The 13,665-nt window shown below is 40.2% G+C and overlaps 1 pseudogene; it reads left to right on the top strand.

Annotated features, from left to right (window-relative positions):
* Positions 322-13,665, top strand: part of LOC109837671 — a 14,056-nt pseudogene continuing 712 nt past the window's right edge.

A 13,665-nucleotide genomic window follows, 5' to 3' on the forward strand; every position in this document is an offset into this window, starting at 1 on the left:
TCACGTTCAAAGGCTATAATCTGACTGTTAGTGTTGTCGTTACGTGCATCAAACATGTGTTTTTCAATTTTTTTAAAAAAAAAAAGAAATCCAGCATGACAACACTTTTAACTGAAAGCCAACTAGGCCTATGATTGGCCCCTTAGCCCAGCCCAATCAACTTGGATGCAGATACAAATACGACACATTAAAATACGCAAGAGGATATTATACCATCTATCAAACTGTAACGGGTAAATCCGTCATTTACAGAAGATAACGCGCTCTGTCACGCCACTTCTGAGCCCACCGATAAAATATCCCACTCTCCTTTGCGAGCGACCCGACGCCTCACATTAATACAGTTCCCGTTCTACCCCTCGCTGTTCCTTTAATTCACCTCTCCCCGCCCTTCCCTCTCCTGCCCATGGGGAGCAAGACCATGCGCGCTCTACAGTACAGCAGTTTTGGGGGAGGTGCTGATGCTCTCAAGGTATATATATGTAATTTTCGTTTTCCCCCCTTCCCATTATGCCCCTGGAGTTCTTGAAGCTTGTTTGGATCTTTTCCTGTCCTTTTTCATCCTCTGTCTGTGCCAATTCTTGGGATTTTATTTGAGTTCTTCTTTCAATTTCTGTGACTATTTAGATTCAACTTGTGCAATTGGTAGTTTAATACGTAGCGAAGAATATCTTGTTAGTTTTAAAGGAATATTTTAATCTTCTGGTTAGCTAGAGAGGCTGAATTCAAGCAATTTATGCAATTTAATGGGCTTATCAACAAATCATATAATTTCAAGAGCTTTTCAAATAAATATAATGAGTGGGACTATTATCATAAAAAAAATCACAAGTAAAAATGAAATCCAAAACCCCTCCGCATGTGCGTGGGTGGCAAGACACGAACTTTCGTGGCCAAAGGCCCCGGATTCGAGGCTTGCCTCTCATGTCCGTTAAGTCTCACGGGCTCGCGGTGACTGGGCGGGGTAGGAGGGACTCAATTTACCCGGGGTTTATTGATAAGGGTGGGGTCTCGAATTCGGGACTCAGCTTGGGATCCTCTTGCCTTACAAAGTTTCCCTCGTATCCAAAAATAAAACATTAAAATAAAAATTCAAAGGGTTGTAAAGTGATGCATGCTGTGTTTCTTGAAATTAAATCCATTAAAAGGGTAAACTCCAAATTCCATCTCCGTGTTAAAGTTTAAAGATCGAGATTAAAAAGATGAATGAAATTAGTACAAAGAGCAAGCAGTTACTGCATGATGCATTTCCTTTGGAAGGCAAATCCATTACATTGGACAACAAACTTCAAATTTAGTGTTTATGTTAAAACATTTAAGAATGAGATGACTCAGGATTTACATAGGCTTGCTCAGTCCGTTGAGTAAGGGATGTCTCATGATTTACTTTAGGGACGTTTTGAATGTGGTATATTTATTCCAGAAACATAACTAACGTAACGCCTTGTGATGTAGAACATCTAGAAGATTAGGTGGGTGTTTTGGGCAGCTTATTTTTTTGGTATAACTAGCTTTTAAGCTAGCTTTTTCATTTCTACCTATTTGTTAAAATACAAAAATAAGTTAGCTTATAAGTCACATTTTAAAAGTGAGTATACCTCAGCTTTTGAAAAATTAACTTATAAGCTCACCTAATAAGCTAGGTTTGACCAAACAAATTTGTTGGGCGCAGAGTCACGCCCACCGTCGCGGAAGCGATATGTCCTGAGAGAGAGCCCTGGCTTTTGTTGTCACAAAAGCACAAGTCAACCTCGATATCTGTGTTTCGCGAAGGAAACCCAGACTCAGTAGCGAAATATCTCAGCGAAGTGAGATATCCACTCTTCCTCTCATCAGCGCAAGACCGAATTTTGAGGGATCCTACAAGCAATAGCCAACAACCCAGAAAAAACAATAAATACCCGAGATTTACGTGGTTCGGCAAACTTGCCTACGTCCACGGGAGGGGTGAGGGGAGATTCCACTATAAGGAGAACACCGACGACTTGTACAATCCACAAGCTCGTCTCAAAGAAAAATATACCTGCTGCCGAAAAAATCTCCTTTGCCGCTGTCTTTTCCCACAGCAGCCGAATAAATTTTCCCGCAGCAACTTCTCCCACTTTAGCCGCTGTTCACCCACACGTTTTTCACCCCACTGATTGCCTCCGCGTTCACAATTCTCCACCTCGTACATCATTTGATACACCTCAAATTTTGGACGAACACCAGAAGAACACCGCGAACATCACTAGAGATCCGAAACACCAAACCAGGCCAAACCAGGCCAAAACCAGCTGCGCCACTATACCGCGGCTGCCTACGTACCCTCCACCGGGATCAAGCTAATCGTAGTTCTGCAATTATTCTCCAACATAGTCTCCACCTCACCCCATCACTGCCCCGAAGGGTCATGCCCTCTTGGGCAAATCAACACGGGCTGATATGAAGCAAGTCCAAGCAATGCTTAAACTTGCTACCTATGACCACCTTGGTTAACATGTCTACAGGATTCTCATTCGTGTGCACCTTCATGAGAGAAATATCACCTTCCTCTATGACATCCCGCACGAAATGATACCTGACATCGATATGCTTGGTACGAGCATGATAAACTTGATTCTTCGCCAAGTGAATCGCACTTTGACTGTCGCACCACAAGTTCACGTTCTCCTGCTCAATCCCCAAATCCTCTAGAAGACCCCACAACCACAATGCTTCCTTCACTCCCTCCGCCATGGCCATATACTCGGCCTCTGTAGTATGTATCTTGAATACATAACCAGTAGTAGATCGCCGTCTATCTAGATCACCCGCATAATCAGAGTCAACAAACCCATCAATCTGACATGTATCTCCACCAAAACACAGACCCGTATCCACGGTACCTTTCAAGTACCTCAGGACCCACTTCACAGCTTCCCAGTGCACCTTTCCCGGATTCGCCATGAACCTGCTGACCACACTAACCGCTTGTGAAATATCTGGACGTGTACACACCACGGCATACATCAAACTGCCAACTACACTAGCATAAGGAACACGCTCCATGTGTGCCTTATCTTCCGCTGTAGTGGGAGATTGTTTACCTGAAAGCCTGAAGTGTGGAGCCAGTGGAGTCGCCACCGACTTAGCACTTTGCATCCCGAACCTCGCGATCACCCTCTCAATGTAGCCTTTCTGACTCAAGAACAATCGCCGATTCGCCCGCTCTCTTCTAATCTCCATACCCAGTATTTTTCTAGCAGCGCCCATGTCCTTCATCTCGAACTCTTTACTAAGTTGAGATTTCAGCCTATCTATCTCCACCCTGCTCTTTGAAGCAATAAGCATGTCATCCACATACAAAAGGAGATAGATATAATCACCTCCACGAAGCTTCCGAATGTAAACACAGCAATCGTAATCACTTCGGGAAAATCCATGCTTCAGCATGAAGGAGTCAAATCGCTTGTACCACTGCCGAGGAGATTGCTTTAGTCCATAGAGTGACTTCCTCAAGCGACATACATGATGCTCCTTATCCTCAACCTTATAACCCTCAGGTTGATGCATGTAGATCTCTTCATCCAAGTCTCCGTGCAAGAAGGCCGTTTTAACATCGAGTTGTTCCAGCTCAAGATCACCATGAGCAACAATACTCAATAGCACCCGAATAGAAGTGTGTTTCACCACCGGAGAAAATATCTCATTATAATCCACACCTTCTCTATGTGCAAACCCCTTAGCCACTAGCCTCGTCTTGTACCTCGTACCACCGAGCTCTGAAGGATCTTTCTTTTTTTATACAGCCACTTACAACCTATAGCTTTCTTTCCTACGGGCAATGGGACCACCTCCCATGTTTGGTTCTTCCGAAGAGATTCCATCTCCTCCTCCATCGCAGCCAACCAACTCTCACTATCTTTTTGTGTATTTTCTTGCTGAACCTCCTCCTGCTCAAGCTCATCATCTACCTGATTTCCCACTTGAACATGACTAGAACCTGGTTGGTCTTTAGGTTCTATCTCAATAACCTGGGACTTTGAAGTCCCAACAGTCCCAACACCATCATCCTTGGGTGCCTTAGCAATCATAGATTTTTCATCAAAGGTAACGTCCCTGCTGATCACGAACTTCGAATCTTCTGTACACTAAAGGCGGTAGCCTTTTACGCCCTTTGCATACCCCAAGAATATCGCCTTCTTGGCCCTCGCGTCAAGCTTTCCCTCGTTGACGTGATAATAAGCGGTACATCCAAAAATTCTGAGCCTCTCATAATCCGCATGTTCCCCTGACCACACCCTATAGGGTGTATCACCATCTAGTGTCGAATGTGGAGAACGGTTCACAATGTAACATGCTGTAGCCACCGCTTCTGCCCACCATTCGTTGCCCAATCCAGCATAAGATCGCATACTCATTGCCTTCTCCCGCAATGTTCGGTTCAGTCTCTCCGCGACCCCGTTCTGCTGTGGTGTTGACCTGACTGTCCAGTGTCGAACAATGCCCTCCTGATCACAGAACTTCTTGAAAGCACCATCTGTATACTCTGTACCGTTGTCAGATCTTAGTGTCTTCAATTTCTTGCCCGTCCTGTTCTCAACCATTGCTTTCCACTTCTTGAATGTCTCGAATACCTCATTCTTATGCTTAAGAAAATAAATCCAAGCATATCTCGAATGATCGTCTATGAACGAGACAAAATACCTGGAACCACCCTTGGAAGTTGTCTGAGCCGGACCCCAAACATCCGTGTGCACATAATCTAGTGTACCTCTACTCTTGTAATTGCTTTTCAAGAACTGGACCCTGTGCGCCTTTCCGTACACACAATCCTCACAAAAATCCATGCAAGGTTTCTTCAGATTCTTCAGCAAACCCTCCTTACCAAGCAGAACCAGACCCTTCTCTGACATGTGCCCAAGCCGCCTATGCCATAACCGGGTGTGCTCACATGGGTCTCCACCACTTCCATCAGTTCCAACCGCTGCATCTCCTGTCACCGTCGTACCCGAGAGAGTATATAGATTACCGTGACGAACACCCTTCATCACTGTTAGGGAACCTCGAACAACCCTCTTCACTCCGTTCTCTGTTACAATCTTGCAACCACCGGAGTCTAATGCACCCACTGAGATAAGATTCTTCCGCAAGTCGGGAACGTGCTGCACGTCCGTTAGGGTTCTGACCACTCCATCATGCATCTTGATTTTTATATCACCGAGCCCCACCGTTTTACAAGCATGGTTATTCTCCAGCAATACAGTTCCACCATCAATGCTCCTATACGTAGTAAACCACTTCCTATTTGGGCACATGTGGTAAGAGCAACCCGAATCAAGTATCCACTTACCGGAGGTATCTTCGCCACCCGTAACAACATAGCATTCTTTATCGCTCCCTTCCTCCGATGCGTAACTCGCCTCTTCCTTGCCTTCTCTTCTCTCGGTCTTGTTGTTGTTCTTTTTCCCACCTACTCTCTTGTTAGGACAGTCAACCTTGAAATGCCCAACTTCACCGCATTTGAAGCACGCTCTTCCCGCAAGGGGTCTCGATTTAGATCTAGACTTTCCTCCCTTGCCTTTTCCTCGCTCATTGCCTCTTCCTCTGGCAAACAGTCCCTGCGCTTGTTCTTTGTTACCGCTCGTCCCGCAAGGGGTCTCGATTTAGATCTAGACTTTCCTCCCTTGCCTTTTCCTCGCTCATTGCTCCTTCCTCTAGCAAACAATCCCTGCGCTTGTTCTTTGTTACCACCAGTAGTCATGTCACCGGTTGCAATCTTTCGAAGGTCATCCCCTAGAAGCGCCGTTCTAGTCTCATCCATCGTCAAATTGTCTCCCACAAGCATCAATGTTTGCACCAGGTTCTCATAAGACTTCGACAGAGATAGAAGTAATAGAAGAGCCTGATCCTCATCTTCTACAGTCACATCGATGTCCTTCAGATCCGATATAATCCTATCGATTTTGTTGATATATTCCCGGATTGATGAGCCCTCCTCCATCTTGCAAGTATACAATTTGGATTTCAAATAGATCCGGTTTGTTAGACTCTTCGTCATGAAGGTGCTTTCTAACTTCAACCACACGCCCGCAGCCGTTTCCTCTCCATCTACCAAGAAAGCTACATCTCTTTCAAGGCAAAGGATAATCGACGCCCGTGCTTCCAGATCCAGCTCCTCCCAATCCTCATCAGACATATCCTTGTGCTTCTTCTCTTTTCCCGCCAAAGCTTTGTGCAATTTCTGCGAAATCAACGTGTTCTTCATCTGCATCCTCCAATAGGAAAAATCATTCTTCCCATTGAATTTTTCAATCTCGTATTTTCCAACTTTAACTGTTTTACTTGTTGACGCCATTCTCCGCTTGTCTCAGGAAATTACCGAGCACCACCTCAAATCAGAAGCTATACCACTCCCAATCTGAATAACTGCTCTGATACCAATTGTTGGGCGCAAAGTCACGCCCACCGTCGCGGAAGCGATATGTCCTGAGAGAGAGCCCTGGCTTTTGTTGTCACAAAAGCACAAGTCAACCTCGATATCTGTGTTTCGCGAAGGAAACCCAGACTCAGTAGCGAAATATCTCAGCGAAGTGAGATATCCACTCTTCCTCTCATCAGCGCAAGACCGAATTTTGAGGGATCCTACAAGCAATAGCCAACAACCCAGAAAACAGTAAATACACGAGATTTACGTGGTTCGGCAAACTTGCCTACGTCCACGGGAGGGGTGAGGGGAGATTCCACTATGAGAAGAACACCGACGACTTGTACAATCCACAAGCTCGCCTCAAAGAAAAATAGATCTGATTTTTTATCCAAAAGAAATAAACCTCTCTTTTGTAAAACCCTATTTTCTCTCCTCTCAAGATCTCTCTTCTAGCCTCCTGAAACTCCTCAAGAAACCAGAGACCAGCCTCTGTTTATACCTGCTGCCGAAAAAATCTCCTTTGCCGCTGTCTTTTCCCACAACAGCCGAATAAATTTTCCCGCAGCAACTTCTCCCACTTTAGCCGCTGTTCACCCACACGTTTTTCACCCCACTGATTGCCTCCGCGTTCACAAAATTACTATACTACCCAAACGGTTTTTATAATATTTTTATTATAAAAGTCAAAAGCCACTAAAAGCCAGCATAAATTATAAGCTTAAAAAAAGTAAGCCTTCCCAAACACCTTCTAGATTAGTTGAGACTTTTAGAATATGATTTTGAGATATCTGGTTAGGATTGGATCAGTTATTTAGTTACATTTGCTATTTTATTATTTTATTGGATTTGATGTAATCTATTAGTTAGAATTGGGATTTATTTTATTGCTATAAAAAGGATTGTAATTTTTCATTTTGGAGTTGGAAATAAATTGATATGAATAAGAGTTTGAACTAGAGAGGGATAAGAATGAATCCCTCAAGGCGAGAAGCCATATTTTTTTGATTAGGCATCCGTGTGTGAAACAAACTTTTTCCATCGTTTCAAAGGTTAGATGCTGTGAGTGAATTCGATCTAACCTATTTATCTGTCATCTTTCTGTATTTGATCTCTTATTGACTAAAAAAAAAAGAGATCATCTTTCTGTATTTGATCTCTTATTGACTAAAAAAATAAAAAAGAGAAAAATTTCTGCTCATGGGTACAATTTGTTGGAAATATGGTAAATTAAACGCTGCAAAAAAAATAGAGAGAGGTGAACTGAGGCATGATAGAACATTGTCCTTAGGAGTAGTTTCGACCCCTCTAAGACAATGTCTTGGTGCAATAGGGAGTTGATGGACTCTACTCTTCAAGATTCAACCGCTCTATACACTACAAGCGTACACCCGCAAGTGCAATGTATGCAGGACAGTGAGAGATTAGCACTTTGTCTTAGAGAGAATAGTTTAGGAGAGTTTTCTAGTACATGAAAATTAAAGTAGAAATGAGGTATTTATAGACTTAAGAAAACATAATTAATTTGAGTAGTTAAGAGAGAACATTAAATGCAAGTAGCTGTTGGAATCAGAGCTCAAGAAAAACTCAGTAATCGAAAAGTCTCTTTGCTTAGTAAATGTAAATTTAGGAGCTCAAGAACATTTATTAGCGCAAGAAGAATATTTAGGAGCTTAAGAACATTTAGTAGTTCAAGAGGAATATTTAGGAGCTCAAATTTTTATCTCCTATCCAATACGGGACTAACTTTCTTGTTGTTTTTGAAATACTCTTGAAAACTCCAACATTGTTCACCAAAACACTATTCATCATTGCCTCCATTCCGCATCAACTTGACGCAATGCATTGAGTAAAACTCAAGATAGCAAAATTTTAAGAACTTGTATCCTTTAAAGACCCTTCACTTGTGAACCTGTATGCTCGCAAGTGTTATATCTGTGTCATAGATTTTGATGTCACATGGAGATTCTTCAGAGAAAAACAACAGAAAAGGATTGATTTTCTTGCAGGAGCAAGAGCTATATAGAAATAGAAGGAATTTTGAAAAGAACAGATATTGCAGAAATTAAAAAAACATGGCATGTTGTGCAAAATTGACATGAAGTAAAATTGTAGAAAAGTTGTAAAGAAAAAATCCATAAAAAGCAGAGGATCATTTTTTGTTTTTTGAACTTATTTCCTTTTCATGTTTCTGTTTGAATCAAGAATGGTTATGCTAAGTTTCGGACTGACTACAACAGTTTTTGGCATTTGTTAATGGATCCATGGCATCGATCTGATATCGCATCAATGGAATTTGTTTTACGGAGAGACAACCTAATCCATCTGTTTGGTTGTTTTCCTGTCTTTCGAGTAAATATAAGCAGTTTATTAATTTCCTATCTATTTAGAATCATTTTGGATGCTCATTTTTCCTAAATTTAATCTATATTCAACTTAGGAACTGACTCTTTCTTATTTCATTTTTCATGCTATTTTAGTTGGCACTCTAACATTTTGTAATAGATCTTGAGCAAAATATTAAACTTTAAGGATCTATTAAATTGATCATTTACTATATGCATGATCTTCGTTATCTATGCATAAACTACCAAGCAACATTCCTGGTCATAAATCCTCATATATAACAATTATATTAGATTGGAAGTTGAATCTTGGGTCTGAAATAGCATTTTTTATATATATTTTTGGTAACATAAAGTGTTTTGGTTGATGACATGTATCAAAATGTAATAATATTGATGATGAAGCAAACTACTCTGTCAACTTTATTTGTTGCTGTGTATGACCATGTTCACACTTTGTTCTTTAAAAGCTAAGAACGGGGAGACATTGCAGAGAAAGAGTACTTAAAAGGTTTCCGATCCCTAATAAATCAATGATTACAAATGCTATTTTGAATTAGGACTGGAATAGTGGAATTTCCAGAGAACGGAAATTATTTTCTATCATCCTTCGTATGTTTTTGTTTGCGATAACTTTGATTAAACATCCTTTCTGATATTTCTTTATAACATGGAGAGTTTGATAGATGACATATATCAAAGTTCAACAAGGTTCATGATCCCTCAATATGGATATGGTACCGAAGCCAACTATTCCATCAATTTCATTTGTTGCTGTGCATGACTATGTCCACACCTATGTTACTCGTTGAAAGCTAAGAAACAAAGAACATTTCAGAGAAAGAATATTTAAAAGGTTCTATAAACAAACTTTGGTATTCCCTAATAAATCAATAAATACAGTTGCAAACTTGCATTAGGATTTGAGTACTGGGATAACCTGAAAAGAGAATGAGTTTCATCATCCTCATATTTTTGTTTTAGATACCAAAGCCATCTTACTTAACTATCTTTTTAATGGATTCTAGATATGATATAGTTATGGAGGTAACTTACAAAATACTCTTTATTTGTGTATATATAATTAAGTGAAAAATTAATTGTATTAACTATAGTTTACTTTGAAATAAGGCATGGAAGAAATAAAAACCTTCGATTCTCAGTCATTGTGTTTAGGATTAGATTACCGGGGACCTGTCATACTGAGAACTCTGAAGAACCTTCAACAAATCAGTACCACTATTAGCATCAGCAACATCTGACTTTGGTACCTTACTTCTGAAGTATTAAGTTAATGAGGTATGTCGGATTTAATTTGTAGGTGCGATTCATAACATTTTTATTACTTGAAGCCTTGGAGGGAAAAAAGGGCCTTAGCACATATTATTAATGAAGACAGAGGCAAATACATAAGATTATGTTGTAGAATCTTGATACTGCGTAAGTATAAAAGAATATCCGCAAAATTAAACTTTTCTACCAAAATGCGTGATGCAAAATTATAAAACCTTGGCTGAATTATATGTGATTTTTGCTGCACCGGGTCTGTCCATTGAAGATGCGTTGATTCTGCTTTTTTCAAATGAACCGAAAGGTCTCCACCAGTGTACAATCCCACTCCTTTTTATTGTTATGATTGATATTGGATACCCTCCTGTCATGCCAAAAGTCCAAAACCATGATAGGCCAAGATGAAACCTGAAGACTGAAAATTGATCCCCCAAATTTGTCTAACAAAACAACACTCTAGCAATATATGTAAGATGATTCTTTTTGCACGAGAACATAGCACACCACTTCCTGGCACTGATACACCTTGTTTAACTAGACTGATCTTCATAGGGAGACGATCAAGAAGAAACAACCAAACATGTAAGCGATGTTTCAGAGGAACTGGATAACACCTTAAAAGTTTGAACTGGAGACACTGTGACCTGGAGACACTGTGACTGATGATTGCACAATGTAAGGTATAATGAGTGCGCTGAGAAGGCACTGCTACTAGTGAGCTTCCATCACCTTCTATCTTCTACACTGAAACTCATGATATTTAGGAAGTAGATGTGGCGGAATACATCTTCTGAGGAAGGTGTAAATCTCCAATTTTCCATAATTAAAGATCATTTAGTATATACTGCGTCTGTTTGGTCCGGGGCAATCTACACCAACCCAACGGTCTAGACTAGGGTTGATAACATGGTGACACAATGCGGAGGTAAATATCCTTAGAATCTACAGAGGTGCATTCTATGAATCCGCAAAGAACAATCTTCCAGTCCACGAAGAGACAACCTCGAATCCACAAAGTCAAATGAAAGTTTTATTAATCAAAAGCCATGCCTCTAGGACTTACAATTCTTTGCTTAAATATGAAAATAAAGATCCCGAAGTTACTAGAAATAGAAAGCATCAAAACTACCCTAGAAATATGCCCTATGATTGAGGAAATCAATCAGTCAAATCTGAAATCAAACCGGTTTCATTTACTAGCAAACTAAACTCCTAAATCATTACCAAATAGCAATAAACTGACAAAAAGTAGAATATCTCTCAATCCAAAGGGACACGAAAGGGAAGGCGACAAACTGAACTCCAGTGAATTTGGTTGACTCCATCTTGGAAAAATACGCAAATTTCTTATATTATTTATCATATTCTGACGTACGAATTGGCAAATATGACCTTCTATTCTTTGCAAACCAGAACACCTTGTCAAGCCCATCTTTGGGTTTCTAATGGGTCCATCTTCTCCATGAACGCATCCATGTTTTACATCACATGGTCAGAGTGCATATAAGGTTTGTTCACTCTCAAAACATGAGAACGCATCCATGTTTTACATCATATGGTCAGAGTGCATATAAGGTTTGTTCACTCTCAAAACATGCAAAAACATGGAACTCCCAAACTGCTTAAGAGTATTTAGTTGTGAAATGGACATGATCATGGTGTGACTAGACCAGGGTTATGGAGAAATTTTCCTCACTTTGTACTTGTACAAGAATAATTGTGGCTGATTATTTGTGATTTTGTTACTACTGTCAGATTAACTTAGGGCTCCATATTGCAACCTTTAGAACTAATTTTAGCTTGTTTTTGTAGCATCATTACTACTTAAAATAACTTTAACCCATCAGTTTCATGTGCCAGCCAATTATTTTATAGTAATGTTTGATTGGATTTTTCTGTTTAAATCAGCATGTTGAGATCCGAATTCCAACAGCAGAGAAGGATGAGATATTGTTAAAGTTGGAAGCAGCAAGTATAAACCCATTTGATTGGAAGGTCCAGAAAGGCATGCTTCGACCAATGATGCCACCAAAGTTTCCATTTATACCGGGTATGCATCTCACTTAGTGTGCTAATTTGTTGACATGACCTTATTTTACATTCCGTTGCTGATTGCTCGTTTCCATTTTATCTATAATTTGTACATATGTACTGCACATTTTACAAATTTTTTGCATTGTGAGTGCCACTGTATGTGGTCTAAGATACATCTCTTACTGTTATGACACTTCGGTAATATTTAAAAGCGCCTTAAGCTAATTTTGATATAGCGCTTCTTTTCAGTTTGCACTAATTGCCATATCGAACCTTGTTTTGATGAAAGTTAACTATGACTACTTTAAAGACCTTCAGACGCTTGATGCACTTTGGGGATAATAACGACATTGTGACCATGACTTCTTTTTGGCAGAACAGTCAATGATGTATCCGGAGAAGTTGTTGCAGTTGGTTCCGGGGTACATAACTTCAAAGAAGGCGACAAAGTCGTTTCAATGCTTAAAATTACAGTAAGTGACAACATACTAGAATATTCTTTCTGAAGTCAAGCATTGTTGCACGCTCACAGCTGGTGAGATTTCGGGAGGGCGGAATACACTGTTCACCATATTCTTAGATTTTTCTGTAAACCTTCAATTCGTAACTTTTTGGCTGTGAAAAGTTCGTCACAGCTTGTGTTGTCCTATTTGCAAGTCCCATCCACATCGGTATCTGACATATCTGACGTGAACTCGTGTTTGGTTTTTATTCTTTGTGATCCTTTTCAAAAACTCAGATCGTCTTTGTTGTGCGAAAAAAGGTGGACAGAACATATTATAGAGCCATTTCTGAGGGATGCCATGAGCGAAAGGAAACCATCTCCTGTTTATTTTCGCATCTCATGCACTTACCTTTGTACTTATGTTCCATCATGGACAGCTGTGAGCGTGCAACAATCCCTGACTTCTTTAGATGAAATAGAGAGGATCTTAATATGACCTTCCATTCCAATTGATTCTTCAATTCTACCATTCAGAAGTGGTCATGCTGTTTTATTTCACCACAATTCAGAAAAATCCTATTTTCATAGTTCAGGAACCAATGTGAGAGGAGGGATATAGAGAGAATTTATCAATTATAACTGGATGACATAGTATAAATTATGACCCTCTAACGCTCACCATAACTTCAAAACTTCATCCAGTGAAGATGATAGAAATTCAATTAATCCCATCGGTAAGTGTTTTTTTTTGTCCAAATGCACCGCTATATAAAGCAGTCCATGTCTCAACCTATTAAAGGAACCTTAACTTGCAATGCCATTTTAAAATATAAAGTTATAACCCTTTAACTCTTGCCATAACATGGAGTTTTGGTGCAGTGGTAGATGTTTTTAATATGGTACCAGAACAACTTAGATTCAAATCCCCACCATGCACATAGTTAAAACAGATTATAAAGATGTATAGTTGCAACGCAATCTAGGTTTCTACCCATAAAAAGGATGTTCATACAGCCAAGGCTTGTTACACCCTAAAATTACAATCCTGGGTGTACTAATCTCACATGATTCTTAAATAGAATGGTGGTGGCCTTGCTGAGTATGCTACAGCTCCGGTGGGCTTAACCGTCATCCGCCCTCCTGAAATTTCACCAGGCGAAGCC

This window comes from Asparagus officinalis, chromosome 4 (assembly GCF_001876935.1).
Source record: "Asparagus officinalis chromosome 4, Aspof.V1, whole genome shotgun sequence".
Taxonomy (NCBI): Eukaryota; Viridiplantae; Streptophyta; class Magnoliopsida; order Asparagales; family Asparagaceae; genus Asparagus; species Asparagus officinalis.